Source organism: Schistocerca americana, chromosome 4 (assembly GCF_021461395.2).
Source record: "Schistocerca americana isolate TAMUIC-IGC-003095 chromosome 4, iqSchAmer2.1, whole genome shotgun sequence".
Classification (NCBI taxonomy): Eukaryota; Metazoa; Arthropoda; class Insecta; order Orthoptera; family Acrididae; genus Schistocerca; species Schistocerca americana.
Genome location: NC_060122.1, coordinates 150,255,435 through 150,268,588, shown reverse-complemented (window position 1 = coordinate 150,268,588; position 13,154 = coordinate 150,255,435). Strand labels below are relative to the sequence as shown.

General features: G+C 40.6%; 1 non-coding gene across 1 annotated transcript; it reads left to right on the top strand.

The window, feature by feature from the left end:
* Window positions 1–8,779: 8,779 nt before the first annotated feature.
* Trnas-cga lies at window positions 8,780–8,854 on the top strand. The gene has a single exon. It is a non-coding gene; the product is annotated as a tRNA-Ser (tRNA).
* Window positions 8,855–13,154: the final 4,300 nt, after the last annotated feature.

Below are 13,154 nucleotides of genomic sequence, written 5' to 3'. Positions count from 1 at the left end.
ACTCAGTTTTATAAAAACAGACTTACGTCGTAAGGTTATCGTGGGTAGTTTTATTTCATTTCTTATAATACAATGCAGAATTTTCGTAAGGGTTCTTTTAGAGTTGTTAAGACAATACTAAGCATGAGAGAGAAATTAATCATCAACGATATATGCGAATTCTCCGATGTTACCTATAACAGTCTGACAATGCACATGCAGTTTATTGACTACATGCATGTAGAAAACTTGTTCTGAGTTAAAGCTGTCAAACAAGGTTTGAAGAAGAATAAAATGCCACTGCCAGACGACAGCTAATGTAGAAAATACTTTTCTGACTAATTTGGCAAGATGCGCTCTCCCCATACATAATACAAAAGCATCGAGAGCATCTTCTGCCCAGCCTTCTATTAAACCTGAAAAGAACAACATGTCGCAGAAGTTAGCCCTTTTTCCACGTGCGGCTATTTTGGGTTGAGAAGTGATGGGAATTATTTTCAAAGTTCCATTATATTGATAACTTCAGCAGACAGCAGAATTGCGTTTTTAAAAAAATGTAGCAGCGAATATAATAGAATTCGGGACGTCTTAACTACGGCGCGCGACGCTTACCGTTGCGTGATTAGCTGTCATGTAGCTAGAGAAGCTACAGAAGTCGACAACAGTTCCTCCAGAATTTCCGGATTCCACAGTGCCATGAGATAATGCATATGGCCGGATCTAGACTTCTGAGTGACAGTCAGTTACAGCTTTTCTTTTGCACTGCCCGGTGTTTCCAAGAAACAGATAGCGCAATAGAGTAGTTCAAATGGAAAGGAACATTTCTTATTTAAATTTCTACATCCTACACTGTTGGCAGTTCTGAGTAGGTGGCAGTTACGTAATTTTTTTTTTCGGTGATGACAAAATAGAGTCGAATGTATGCACTGGGTAGCCGAGGCAGCTAGTTCATGGCGAGTGGGTCAACCAAGTAAATGAATGTACTGATTATGCTGCCGGCCGCGGTGGTCTCGCGGTTCTAGGAGCTCAGTCCGGAACCGCGTGACTGCTACGGTCGCAGGTTCGAATCCTGCCTCGGGCATGGATGTGTGTGCTGTCCTTAGGTTAGTTAGGTTTAAGTAGTTCTAAGTTCTAGGGGACTGATGACCTTAGAAGTTAAGTCCCATAGTGCTCAGAGCCATTTGAACTGATTATGCTACAAACCACTACAGGGAGCCTGTGTGTCAGAATTCTCATAGAGTGTGCCTCAACAGTACTACGATAGAAAATCTGTCTCGTGGGAGAGGATTTTGTGGTCTGTTGGATAGATGAAGGATTCCCTATGCTAATAGTCTGTGTTCGATTCCAACCTCATGCCGACGCTTTTTTTTACAGGGAGAGACAGATTCTATTCTCTTCTGGCAAAGCCAAGTGAAGAAGGTATAATGGCATTGTGGTCTGTTATTCACATTAAACATGATATTCCTTCTCCATCAAGTAGACGTTTGGTTGAGCCACAATAAAATCAGGAGTGGCTAAATGTGGGAACTCTATCACCAGTAACCGTTCTTATACTAGTTATTTATTTCTAGTGACGAAACAAACGCTGTGTAGGGTCACAGGACACTTATTCCATCTTTTATTTGAGCTTCTGTATGTCGATAAAATTGGTTCTGAAGTACTAATGCAACTCAGACCGCCATTAACGCGGAATTTGATCCCTTCGTGACAATAACGCTCGACTAGAATTTGTTGTTTGTTCAAAACTGCAGATTCCTCAACATCTCCACATAATGCGCGTGAATGGTTTCGAATCCTGGCCAGGCACTAAAGTTTTCATTATGTATTATCAAGCTCTAGCATGAGAACACCTATCTGCTGGTGGATAATAATTTTGATTTTTAATGTATTTTCGCCGGCCGCGGTGGCCGAGCGGTTCTCCACGCTACAGTCTGGAACCGCGCGACCGCTACGACCGCAGGTTCGAATCTTGCCTCGGGCATGGTTGTTTGTGATGTCCTTAGGTTAGTTAGGTTTAATTAATTCTAATTTCTAGGGGACTGATGACCTTAGTAGTTAAGTCCCCTAGTGCTCAGAGCCGTTTGAACCTTTTTTTTTTTTAATGTATTTTCATTCGTTATCAACTCTAACGATATTTGACGTTTTTGACTCCCAGTAAGACACTGAACCATTTGCGAGGTCACTGTAAGGTCAAGGATGTTATTCCGAGCTGCTGGTGGAGAAAAATTCGGTAGCTGACGTCTCTTTGTGTGTAGTCAACAACGATATGTGTATGGCTCGATTACCAGTCAGCACTGAACTCTTCGTCATATTATTTCTAGTTCAAACATGCTCACATGTCGCTGCTGGTGTAACAAACCCATATTTAAAGTTCGTTTTCTCTAGAATATAATAGCGGTAGGTTCCGAGTTGGAGTCCTGGGAAGGAAAAAATTTATGTTTCGTCTCGTCATTTCAGTTAAAACATCTTGCTACAGCCGAGAAAATCCGATATGTCACAGTTGATTGTTCTTCGATAACAATACGATTAGGTTCTGGGTTCGAATCCCTGTCCAACACAAAGCTCTACCGCACGGCATTTCAAGTAAGTTACTTGTGAAGAAGCAATATTTAACATCTCTCGTAGTTCGTTAACAGGGACAATAGACCCTGGGTAGGAATTTGTGTCCGTTGAAAAATTTTTACGTTATGTAATTTAAAGTTGATATTTCCTAACTGATACTGTCTAAAATAGAGGTATATCAGTCTCTGTATGCCTAGTCAGGAATGACTGTTAGTTTCCGTCAGTCACGAAATCTTTGCTTAGTCTCGCATGACCTGGGTTTGAATCCATATGCAGAACGAGACGGTTTGTCGTGTCAATTGAAGTTCATACATATTCTCAACTAGCAGCTCGTAGAAAACTTAAATTTTTAATGTCATTTTGTGTTAAAAAATAAGTACGGTATGTTACTTTGAAGAGCAAATCATGAATACGACGAACTTACTACGCGCATTAGCTATCTGACGTAATAATGAGAGTGGTAACATTTCGTGTATGTCATTTATTGTAATAAATGTGAGCTTACAAGCCCTAAGGACAGTCTTATCTGTGATAAGGTGTTCCCTGATATTTGTAGTATCGTGGTATTACTTTACATCTTGAGTTATTACGATACAGAGCAGTGTTTTCTAGTGGTGATTTGTTGGAACCATTTTCGGTAGTCAAACGACTGTACCGAGGAGCGATTAGAGGACCTGCTAGACAGCTACGTTATGAGGGTTGTGTGCGAATCAGGCGAAATGCAATTCAGGTAGTTCGGATACTTTTGAGAACGACTGTACACGGATTATGATTACTGAAAGAAGAGGAACGTAGCAAGTAATGTGAGAATTTTGATGCTAATGGGCGTCATATGTACACCAGATATATTACATATTGGTTTCCAGTAAGATTAATGAGGTGACATTTTCTGCAGATGTCATAAGCTATGAGATTCCTAGATGCGGTAGTTCATGGTAATTGGTATGCGAATGAAAGTAATAATGATAAATTTCGATTTCTAACATGGCGCACATAACTAAGTAAAAGAGCATACAATGAAATATAAATGTGATAACTGGGGATTAAGAAGAGAACAGTGGATAGCACATGACATCAATGGATATCCCAACATCGTGTAGTAGAATGCTTTTTTGCAGTTTGGTTTCTTTTCTGTATTTGTATCTTGTATTTAGAGCGTATGAAGAAGTAGTGCAGCCACGAGAGTAGTGAAGTAGATGGATAACCAATATTTTTATTGTTAAAGTGTATATTGTAATTACCACAATGAATACCTATAGGCATACACTGATGAACCAAAACATGACCACCTGTTTAATAGCTTGTTTGTGTTGTGGCTTCGCCAGTGGACGCAACCGGAGTTGGCACGCTGAGACAGTTTCGACTGGCGCCACGGTCCGTGCTTTGAAGTTCGCCGCCAATCGCAAGCATGGCCAAATCGGCAATCTTTGCATTGACGCCAATGAGATGGACTTCCACGTTGTGATAAGTGGAGCAACAGACAGTTCATGTTCAGCATTGGCACGACAGTCCAGATAAGGAATCCCAGGGTTGCTGTTCATAGCTACAGTTCGTAGTGGTGAACAGCCTGCGAGACTTAGTGTACAAGCGGAGTCACCTATAGTCTTTGCATAGGACAAATGTTTACTACAGCGATTGACAGTGTGGCATCCAGGATGGCCATAGTCTTGTTGACATTATATTCAGTAAAGCACGCCTTGACAGGTCACTCCTTAATTGCATCTGTCCGCAAGCACATGCAATGAGTTGCTGTACGACTTTTGTATCGCAGAACAATAAAATGTAAATTTTTATTTCACTAATTTGTCTGGACTGTAGCAGTTCCTCTGTCCACCTCGCCGCCAATCGCAAGCATGGCCAAATCGGCAATCTTTGCATTGACGCCAATGAGATGAACTTCCACGTTGTGACAAGTGGAGCAACAGTGAAGTGGTCTGCTGACTAAGGTCAGCTGGACCCTCGCAGCTACTAGACAGAATAGACACTTTTTTGGGAGAAAATGGGCTGCTAGAATCTGAATCTGACACATAGTCCTGAGAATCTTCATTGTCCACATCCATTTTCTCAATCTCTGCAGATGTTGCACTATTTGGGGTTTCCTTGTTGAAAGAGAGATCTTGTGGGAATTCGTCTGCTGACGATGACGTCTGAGCTGCTCCGACATTATTTCCTCCACTATTATTATGTATGTATGTATGACAGGCCGCGGCATACATACATACAACTTGTGGGAGTCTCTCCACTCAGTTGACAGCTACACATCAGTTTGTCCGTCTTTGGAACGAAACACATCACTGATTCTGCGGATCAGGGGTCTGAAAGTTCGTTTGCTAAGTCTATGGAGGAATGTGGCATCAGGCGTCTACCCACAGGTCATGCAAATCGCTTACATAATGCACCGCTGACCTGCATATGCAATGATGGCGCCTGATGACGACCCAGATGGGTTCCATAGGATTTACATCAGGTGAATTTGCTCGCCGAGACATCAGTTTGAGTTCACTCCGATGCTCCTCAAACCACAGGTTCTGGCTCTGAGAGACAGTCTATTATACTGCTGAAAGATGACGTCGCTGTCGAGGGAGACATCAAACATGGAGGGATGCAGGTGGTTCACAGTTGTCAGTATGTTCGATTACTACCATAGGTCCCATGCAACACAGGAGAATGCCTCCCATAGCGTAATACTGCTCCCACCAGCCCGTGTCTGTGGCGCGCTGCTCATTTGGAGCTGCCTCACCTCGATGACGGTGTTTGTGGAGACAATCAGCGACCTAGTGCAGCAAAACTGTGATTCACCCAAAGAGTCTACACGTCTGTCGAATCCCGATGCGTGCCCACTGCTGTCGTAGTTGATGGTGTCGTTGGGTCAACATATAAACACGCAGGAGTGGTCTGCTGCTGAGCACCATGTTCAACAGTGTACGATGAATGGTGTGCTGCAAAACACTTGTGCATGCGCCAGAATTGTGCTTTTTCAGCAGAGGTGCCACAGATCACCATCCATGCTACTTTCCTGTGCAGACGAGCCTCCAAACACTGTGTTCTGTGAAGAGTTGTGGACATCCAACGATTTAGCACCTTGTGATTATTTCACTGTCCTTCTGCTTCTTCCTGTAGCTGCCCACGACGGTAGTAAGTGTACATTCGACCAACTTCGCCGTTTTCAAGATACGCGTTTACAGGCTCTGCGTAATAATAATCTGCACTTTTTCAAATTCGCTTATGTCAATGGATTTCTCCATTTGCGGCTCATATCTTCACCACGGTAATCCCCCAATAGTGTATGCTCTGTTTACACGCTTTTGTTACCGCATCATGTGCCCGCAACGCCACCAAGCGGCATCCAATGTCGTGGATTATCAGTGTATAATCTTCAAGGTTTTGTGACCTTACGACTAGCAGGACCTTTTTTAGAATTTAACAATTTCGCTGCTATGGGCTTGCATACACATCCTGCTACGCCATTTCCCCAGGGGCTGTGGATGTGTGTATGCACACTCCTTAGGTTTTCTTAGATTACTGTGGATGTCTGGATGTGTCCTGAGCCGCCGACCTCTCGCTACTGCCGCCGAGTTACTCCCTTGTCTCGGTGAATAAAAAAATTTCGAGCGTTTGTCATTAGACATATGTGCATCTCTGCGTGTTATCATTTCCAAAAAACATCGCTTCGAAATCTTCAATAGTTTAAGATCTCACGATTATTAGGATCGCATGATTCGTGATCAGCGAGGACGTGAATGGTCGTTTCGCGTCTTTCGGATAAAGATCCCCTTAACTTGAGAAAGAATCGAGATAACGTTCTGCTCTCAGTTTTAAATAAAATGTGGATTTATTAGCTACATTTCATTTACTGCAATGTATGAGCTAAAATCAACTATGCACAAACTTTACATCTCTGCAAACACCTTAAAATTGCTTGCAGTGCCTTACTTAATTTGTTCTAACGCAGTAAGTATGATCGACAACGGAAATAAATTCATTTCTTTATCAAGTGAAGATATCAGACTATAAGATGGGCAAAAATCAGATATTTTCGCCCAAGAGTTTTCTAAAAATCAGATGATACATATTTCGTATTAGCTGGAACGCCATCTCTCAACACAGCACCAGCATTTGGTGAGCAGTGCAGCCTCAACAAAATCCACCCACGGCAACGAATGCAGGGAGCACGTCTATAGCAGCGAAAAGGTTAAGTAAGTTATTGAAGGTGATCGGCTTAATTTTATTATAATACAACTCCCCTTACAAGTTAATGTAAATTTAGTGGACGGCATCAACCCATGTAAAGTCAGTTTCTCAATTATATATATCCAGATTTGTGTTAAAACATATATGTATGACAAAAACTATTAAGTTAAATAAATTATGTTCAGAAATACGAGAGTGGTGAGCGACATCTGGACTGGCAGACACGAAAAGGGGGAATCCCGAGAAACAGTTAGTCATAGAGCAATGAACTGTAACAGAACTCAACCAGTAGTAAATAGTATCTACATCTACATCTATATATATACTCCGCTAGCCACCAAGCGGTTGCGACGGAGGGTACAATTCGCGCCAAAGTCATATTTCCCCCCCTCTGTTCCACTCGCGGATCGCGCGAGGGAAAAACGACTGTCTGAACGCCTCAGTACGAGCTCTTATTTCCCTTATCTTTGAATGACGATCATTACGCGATTTGAAAGTTGGTCGTAATAATATATGCTCTATATCCTCGGTGGAGATCGGATTTCAGAATTTAGAGAGCAGCCCTTTCTCTTTCGCGCGTCGTCTATCTGCAAGTGTGTCCCACTTCAAACTTCCTATGAGATTTGCAACGCTCTCGCGATGGCTAAATGTACCAGTCACGAATCTTGCCGCTCTTCTTTGGACCTTCTCGCCGGCCGCTGGTGGCCGAGCGGTTCTGGCGCTACAGTCTGGAACCGCGCGACCGCTACGGTCGCAGGTTCGAATCCTGCCTCGGGCATGGATGTGTGTGTTGTCCTTAGGTTAGTTAGGTTTAAGTAGTTCTAACTAGGGGACTTATGACCTCAGCAGTTGAGTCCCATAGTGCTCAGAGCCATTTGGACCTTCTCAATCTCTTGAATCAGACCCAACTGGTAAGGGTCCCACACAGACGAACAATACTCCAAGACTGGATGAACTAACGTATCGTAAGCTATTTCCTTTGTTGAAGGACTGCATCGCTTCAGGATTCTACCACTAAACCGCAAACTAGAGTTCGCCTTACCCGTTACTTGTGTAAGCTGATCATTCCATTTGAGATCATTTCGAATAGTCACACCCAGATACTTGACTGATGTTACCGTTTCCAAAGACTGATCATTTATTTTGTACTCATAGATTAACGAGGATTTTCGCCTTGTTATACGCAATAGATTACACTTACTAATATTGAGAGATAACGGCCAGTCATTACACCACGCATTTATTTTCTGCAAATCCTCTTTGATTTGTTCACAACTTTCGTGTGATACTATTTTCCTGTAGACTACAGCATCATCGGCAAACAGACTAAGGCCGCTGTCAATACCATCAACCAGATCGTTTATGTAAATAGTAAAGGGACTGAGTCTGGCCGACCTAAATGGAGCTGGCCTCTGGAGAAGCACACTGCTGCCTGCTGACATAGGAGCTGCAAGCATACGATGGTGAACCTCAGCAAACAATGCTTCCTGTTGTTACTGTTGACATCTGTAGGCGTGGTGTAGAAAGCGAGCAAGTCATTTCCCAATCTCAGATTCTAGCTGGGCACGTGCGTCTGTCAGCAGCCTCAAGGCAGTCTATACAACCACAGCTGAGCCGGGGCCTCCCAGGCAGCGAAGAAAACATTAGCAAGAGCCGCTATTTTGATTGAAGGAAGATCGGTGGCACATGTGCGTGCCACAGAGATTGGATTTGACCGCCCTTCTTTGTAACAACAAAGACTACTTTCCTACAGTTAGTTGGGTGGGAATCCTTTTTTCTTTTGTGTCGTTTTGCCACACACAATGAAAGTGAGTACTGCCTCTCAGTCCCTGCCTCCAGATTCTTTGATATCAGAACTTCAGCTCAGCATACTGGACATTACAGCTGCTGCATTGTTACAATTGCCCTCTTTTTCTAAGCGTCTGTTTCTGACCGTTGCTAGGTTAATTACAGAAGCCTCGTTTCTCATGCTGACCATTCTAATGGGTCACTGTAAGTGACTGTAAGTACTGGCAGAAGTAAAGCTGTGAGGACGGGGCGTGAGTCGTGCTTGGATAGCTCAGTTGGTAGAGCACTTGCCCGCGAAAGGCAAAGGTCCCGAGTTCGAGTCTCGGTCCGGCACACAGATTTAATCTGCCAGGAAGTTTCACTGTAAGTACAGTTGCATATCTGCGCTCGTTTTTCGTTGATGAACCTGATCTCTTGTTACTAATACAATGACACCAAAGAAGAAACAAAGGCAATTCTAGCCCCTGTGAACTGAACTCCACAATTCCGGTAATCTTGTGACTGAGTCTGTGAACAGTGAACCATGTGCATGGCATAATTTCCAGACACACATTTCTCATGTGCAAGACAAAGCAGCTATTGGTGTAGGGTTTTCGTTGATTTCACTGAGAAGGATATTATAGGACATGTAGTGAAATCGATGTTTATTATCTGTGCAACCATAACAGTATTCTTCTTCTTATTTATATTTTGCTGAACACTCATTCTAACAAAAAAGGAAAAAAAAAGTTTTTGTCGTGTAGTAGATGAACTATTAAACTGATTATTGTTTTTAGAAGTAAGGTTGAAAGCCTTAGTAGGATTTATATACGAGGTCTGTTCGAAAAATTCCGGAACTTGGTCCACAAAAATTTTATATGCTTACCAATTACTTATTGAGCATGATCTCTTTCGAAATAATCTCCTCCACGATTGACACACCGCTCCAAACGCCGTTTTCATTTCCAGAAGCAGTCCTGGTAGGCCTCTTGCTGGATCACGAGAACCACCGTCTGCGAATTTTCTTTTACCTCGCCCATTGTTGCAAATCTTCGTCCTTCCAAGGAGGTTTCAACTTTGGAAATAAAAGAAGTCCGCAAGGGCCAGAACTGGAGAATATGGGGGATGAGGCAGCACAGTGATTTCGTTTTTTTGTGCAAGAACTCTTCACAGATTGTGTGGCGGAAGTCTTTCTGGTCTTGACTCATGAGCTGTGGGACGAACATGGCGGCAGCATGATACATTCCAAGATGCTGTGTCAGGATTGCATGACAAGAACAAACTGAAATTTTGCATTCCTCTGCAATCTCTCGGGCAGTTAGTCTTCGATAGGCACGCACAATTTCATTGACATTCCTGACTTGAGTGTCGTCTGTAGACGTTGAAGGGCGTCCTGATCGAGTGTCATCTTTAACTTCCGTCCGGCCATTTTTAAACCATTTGTAGCATCGAGTACGGCTCAAGTACTCATCACCATACGCTTCTTGCATCATTTGGTGCCTCTGTAAAGGTTTTCTTGAGTTGCTCACAAAACTTAATGCAGACTTTTTGCTCCTTTAACTCTACCACCTCGAAATTCGCAGACTGTGTGACACAACGTTATACTCTATACAGCACGAAACAAATATATGTATAATGTTTCCTTGCTTAATCTTTCTTTAATGCCAAAGTAAAATGTAGTGCTTTTCGTCATAGTTCTGGTATTCGTGATTCTGACAAATCTATACAAATGTGTTAACACTCTTATTAAGCTCTTCAGTATATGACAATACCATGTTTCCTTGTTAAATCTTTATTAATGACAATGTAAAATGTATGAGTCAGTGATTTTTAAAAAAATTACATTTTTTTATTTCTTTTTGTACAGTTACTATTGTTGGTAAAAACCTGTAAGTCTCATATAATATGAATTCTTGCATGCTTGCAGTGTGACGGGATGTGTAAACCATTGTTAATATGATCAGACTGTAAAGTTAAAATGTGAAAGAATTTTTGGTCATTTCTGGAATGATGCTATTTTCATTTCTGGCACCACCAGAAATTAAAATGTGTGAATCATGGTATCAGTGAGGTTACTAGAAGAATTAATGAAAGAATGTTCGAGAATTCGAGTCAAAATTGTAAATCCTATGGGGTGAATAAGGATTGTCTTCTAATGCATTTTTGTTCTCTTTAATAATATGATTAAAATTTCGTTGGCGTAGCAGAAATATGGAGATGGCCACTTCTATTACTAATAAACGAAAAGCATTACTTTACTTTTGTTCTGCAGAAATATTACTTTTATTGTGTTAACAAGTTTTCAGTTTACAAGGCCACATTTACTGACTAATGTCGCCAAAGAAGTTACAATGTTTGTAAATGACATAGGAAAAGAAATTACCTATCTAGATTGAAGCAGAAAAATACAGTAAAGAACATTTTCGACAGTGAAGTGGTAATGCAATGTAAAAAGTGAACAGTTGAACAATAAACAAACATAAAGGGAGCAAACACAAGAAACTTTAACACAAATCTGGAACTGCAAGCCTACATAACAGTTTATATTAATAAACAATACCAATAAAATAAAATAAAATTAGTACTTGGCAAGGTTACTTCAGGTGGAATAAAACACAGAGACTGACAGAGACAAACCAATTCAAAGAAAAAAATTATCAATGTAAGCACAGAATATATTAACAATATAAGCAATATCAGTAAGATAAACAAAAATGAGTAAAAGCAGGGAAATGGAGGGTACATACAGTAAATGCCATCATAGTGAATGTAGTGGTACTGCATTTTAAAAAGTGAAAAGTTGACCGATATACAAATATAAAAGGAGCAAACAGGATAAACATTAACATTACACTCAAAACTGTGCCTGTGTAACAGTTTGCATCAAATAAATGAACCAAGTAAAATAAAAACGGTACTTTCTATCCATGCCACATCATCGAATTTTGTACCTAATGTTCTTAAGATGATGTTCTCAGGGAACCTTGAAACATTTTTCGATATCATTATTTGTTACCAACATCCATACTTATTACACTTATGCATGTAAAATATGCAAGTAATAGCTGGTCTCACGCATAAATGTAGTTTTAACTGACACAGTGAACACATGGCAAGATTTCTGTGGTCATCACAAGGGCTCTTTCGTCACCAAACCATATTTTTAGTCACCAAACCTTTACCAACAGCTGTCTCTGTATAATAGGCTTATCACGCTTACAGGGGCTGTCTTGATGTGGAAATTATTCAATGGTGCCACCTAGAGGCGTAAGCACATTACAAAAATTATTTTGTCATACGAAATTCGTTCTACTAGCCAATCAAACAGCGAATTTCTTCTGTATACTATAGGAGTAGCCTAAAAATGTTGACCACATTTATATAAAGTAGCGTAAAGTGAATAAGCATTGGATGGGAGATGACTTTATGTTAAGCATGTATTACACTGTCCCCTTAAATTAATCTGAGCACCTGTCAAAATCCTGAATAACCACCTCTTGCAGCAAAAACTGTTGTGACATGTGCAGGAAGAGAGTCAGTGAGATTTTTGAAGGTACTGATAGGGATGTGGATCCACAACAGCTTTAGAGCCATGGCCAGCTGAGCTGCTTCATGAGATAACCTCACAGTTTTTAATCTTTCTCCCTGGGCCTTAATTCCTTTCCAAATTTCTCTTTGATTTCCTCTGCCATTTTCTCAGTGTACAGATCAAGTTACATGAGGAGTAGGCTGAAATATTTCCTCACTCCCTTCTCAGCTACTGCCTCCATTTAATGTCCTTAAGCTCTTGGAATTGTAGAACTATATAACCTTTTCCTCCCCGTACTTTATCCCAACTACCTTCTAATTTTATAGCGTATCTCAATCAATATTACCTTAAGTGTTCTCTAAATTTACGAATTATATAAACGTTGGTTTGCTTTTTTTTTATCTGTCTTGTAAGATGTGTCTCATCTTTTTGCTTTCAGTTCTTCTGTTCTTCTGAATTGAGTAAAAATTTATTTTTGCTTAATTTTTTCGTATCTCATTAACAGAGTCACAGTTCGACCATGGAATTGGATCTTCATTTCATTACAACTTCACATATCACATTCTAAGGAAAATGGACAGGACGTGTGGATTCAGAATGTAGACAAAGTCACGCAATACTGCGATAGAGAAGAAGATATCATAGCTACTTCTGGATGCTGATTTTAGTTTAGTTGTCTGGAGTTCTGTTGAACTATGGAGAAAATCAAGTTCTACAACACAGAATTACTATAAAATACATAAACAGAAATATTTAAATATTTATAGAATAATACTGAAAAACACATTATTTCAGATACATTAATTTTACTATTATGATGTTTAGCTTCAGTCATTATAGTTATTTATACATGACTAACAACAAAACATAAGAACCGGTGAATATTTTGGTAGGCCTACATATTATTTTGCAAGATGTTGATGCTAGAATTTATCATGTATGCTGATGTCCCACTTATGTAATAACATTACCGAGCTACAATTATCCATTATATTAAATCCTTTTGGACTTTATTAATATTTATGAATGGGCACCACATGCAATTGAAGTTCATCTGTTATGAGCAATAGAGACTTTCTTTGATTAAATTTGAGCTTGGAAGATAATGATACCAGATGACAGTAAT